The 3,431-nt window shown below is 34.4% G+C and overlaps 1 long non-coding RNA gene across 2 annotated transcripts in view; it reads left to right on the top strand.

Annotated features, from left to right (window-relative positions):
- LOC112904211 overlaps nucleotides 1-2,266 on the top strand; it is a 14,347-nt gene extending 12,081 nt beyond the window's left edge. Inside the window, exons 1-3 of one of the 2 annotated variants that reach the window (XR_003230955.1) lie at nucleotides 1,026-1,141; nucleotides 1,521-1,709; nucleotides 2,249-2,266. This is a non-coding gene — a long non-coding RNA (uncharacterized LOC112904211). Of the gene's footprint in view, nucleotides 1-1,025; nucleotides 1,142-1,520; nucleotides 1,710-2,248 lie in introns of those variants that run through there. The other variant, XR_003230956.1, reaches the window with a different exon arrangement.
- The last annotated feature ends 1,165 nt before the right edge of the window (nucleotides 2,267-3,431 follow it).

Here is a 3,431-nt window from a genome sequence, read left to right on the forward strand (position 1 = left end):
CTGTTTCTGCCTCTAATATGTCTCTGACTAGACCTTCATGCCTGAGAAGGTGTCCTACCAACCTATCTCGCCTATTTTTTATTGACTTCCATAGAGTCCTCTGTTCTCCTATTCTTTCTAATACCTCTTCATTTCTAACCTTTTCTACCCACGATATCCTCATCATCCGCCTATAACACCACATTTCGAACGCTTCCAACCTCTTCTTTTCCGCCGCTCCCACTGTCCATGTTTTGCACCCGTACAACGCCGCGCTCCAATTAATGATAGATGAAAATTTACAGTAAATGCGCCGAGAATAGAAGTCTCATGTTATTACATATTTATAAAATTATAACAAAGCTTTTGCGATTATTACCCATAAAGCATAAATCAGTCAGGTCCGTACGATGAACTTTAGAAATCCCTTAATTGGATAATTTACTAAATAGATTCTACAATTGAATATTAATTAGTAATAACTCACAGCAGTTAATTAAAAACATATGTATAATATCTATCGAGGAATTATTTTATTGCGAGCAGTTGAGGGTTTAAAATCCATCAGCTAACCCCCATAACTTTTTATGGGGATGTGACCGCCACGAACTTTTTATGGTACAGTGGTGGGGGAGACCTCTTTCGATCCCACCCACACCCACCCCCGACGGGGACATTTACCCTTTGTTTTATAACAGACACATTTGCTTAAAACTATGTGTGTACTTAATTTATAATTCTAGGGTGTAGCTTATGTATAAGATATACTTTTATCCCTTAGTTCGTACGGACTATGTCGCTGACGTAATCGTCATTTCTCATTAATAATTTCTGGAATACGATGTCGAACTTCAATAAGCGATTGTAATGAAAATATGTAAATAGAAATTTCCCATTGTTTTTCTCATAACAGGTTGTGTATTTAACATTTACCTGATAACATGATAACGTGACCCTATACAACAAAAACCATCGTTGTATAGAACAGAGAAAGACGAACAAAAATATTTCATCCTCGCAGTTTGTACAAGCGCATGCTTATGTGTTTTGATCGGTCGGTCGTCAGACTTGTGTGCAGTGGTCGGGTTGACGATTTTTTTAATCGTTCGCGTAAGGTTATCAACGTAGAATTATAAATTGTAAAGAATTCTGCAACGTTTTGGTAATTGTTCGTTTGTTTTCGTCTCATTAGCATAATTGTGTATATTTTTATTTTTCGTAAAGTTTTGTTATTGCAGTGTTTNGAATTATAGTGTATGAAAATTGTCAAAATAATCAACTTTCAACCCCCATAACTTTTTATGGGGGTGAGACCGCCACGAATTTTTTATGGTACAGTGGTGGGGTAAATCTCCTCTTTCGATCCCACATACCCCCACCCGCGTCGGGGATGGGGGCCATCATCTAGACATTTAACCTAAGATTACTCTTCAATAAATAAATACACTTCAATAGTTTATCTTTTAATAATGAAATTATTATCGTATAGCATTTGTCTTCAGTGCAGTTAGCATAATTTACAAAACAGCAATTTTTTATAGCTTTCCGGATTTGCAGTATTATTCACAGGATTATGGATATACTTCCGAATGAGTACCATACTAGAATTAAGTACAGTCCATTCAAGTGCCGTATTTTACATGTTAATTGCTACAGGGACTATCACGGTCATTGCTGGATTTTTAGCTTGTTGCTTTACAGCTAAAGGTCATTTAGGATTTCTATATGCAGTAAGGACATTGAAAAATATAAATTTATTTTTTGTACCGTTCCAGTCGGGCTAATTTAAATTGTAATTTCAAAATTCCAAAGCTTGCGATTAGTTTAATTTATGTTTTTGAATTAAAGATTATTTTATCTAAACTGGTTTTAGATAAATATATTTTAAAATAGAAGCGATAAAAATTATATACGTTAATAATGTCTTTACGCTTAAAATAAATGTTAACAGTTCTATACTTATCGTTAATGAAGAGGATATAGCACTCTTGTGTATAAAATGTTTTGCATTTAAATTTACGTACTGTCGGCTATCGAAGGTGTAAGCCTGCCGACGTATCGATCGCCGCCTCTGGCACACATTTGCAACGGTACGTTCCGTATATCATTGAATAATTAGTACACATGCAGTCTCTTAATAATGTTATTAAAACAATGTTTTGAATTATTAATTTTGGTAAATTCGTTGTCAATAACGGCCGGCTTCTTTTGAGATACTTATTTGTTATTAGTCATTTGTTTAATTTGCCTGATTGTAATTCGTTTTTAGTATGGATTTTTCATACTTNGGGTTTTACTCAGGTGACCACCCTCTTTCGACCCCCCCCTACCATCATCTAACCCTCATAACTTTTTATGGTGGTGAAACCGCCATGAACTTTTTATGTACAGTGATGGGGGAGATCTCCTCTTTCGATCCCACCCACCCCCATCTCCGACGGGGGTGAGGGCCATCATCTAGATATTTACCCTTTTTTTTATAACAGGCACATTTGCTTAAAACTATGTGTGTACTTAATTTATAATTCTAGGGTGTAACTTATGTATAAGATGAATGTGTTCTTGCTTGTTGCTATTACTTTTTCCCTTGGTTCGTATGGACTATGTCGCTGACGTAATCGTCATTTCTCATTAATAATTTCTGGAATACGATGTCGAACTTCAATAAGCGATTGTAATGAAAATATGTAAATAGAAATTTCCCATTGTTTTTCTCATAACAGGTTGTGTATTTAACATTTACCTGATAACATGATAACGTGACCCTATACAACAAAAACCATCGTTGTATAGAACAGAGAAAGACGAACAAAAATATTTCATCCTCGCAGTTTGTACAAGCGCATGCTTATGTGTTTTGATCGGTCGGTCGTCAGACTTGTGTGCAGTGGTCGGGTTGACGATTTTTTTAATCGTTCGCGTAAGGTTATCAACGTAGAATTATAAATTGTAAAGAATTCTGCAACGTTTTGGTAATTGTTCGTTTGTTTTCGTCTCATTAGCATAATTGTGTATATTTTTATTTTTCGTAAAGTTTTGTTATTGCAGTGTTTTTTGAAATATGGGGTCTTTTTCTGTTGCCGTAATGGCCTGTATGAGGACCTTGCTAATGATTTTTAATTTTGCGTTTTCTGTAAGTATTTAACACTTCTAAAATTTCTTAAAATAATAGTTTTGCATTTTTCTGTTTGTTTGGAAAGATAACTTTTGTTTGTTGTTACCGGACTATATTTAGATTCGTTTATTTATAAACGGTTTAATCGCAAGTGGCTTCCATTAGACACGCTAATAAACACGAAAATCGTTCATGTACAGTATTGATTGATTTTTACTGTATTAATTTTAGTTGTTGAAGAAAACATAAAATATAAAAAAAAATATGTAGCAAAGTTTCATCTGTCTTCAGGTACATATACCTACAATGTTTAATTCTTAATCAGTTAATCAGTTCT

Source organism: Agrilus planipennis, unplaced genomic scaffold, assembly GCF_000699045.2.
Source record: "Agrilus planipennis isolate EAB-ADULT unplaced genomic scaffold, Apla_2.0 scaffold55, whole genome shotgun sequence".
Taxonomy (NCBI): Eukaryota; Metazoa; Arthropoda; class Insecta; order Coleoptera; family Buprestidae; genus Agrilus; species Agrilus planipennis.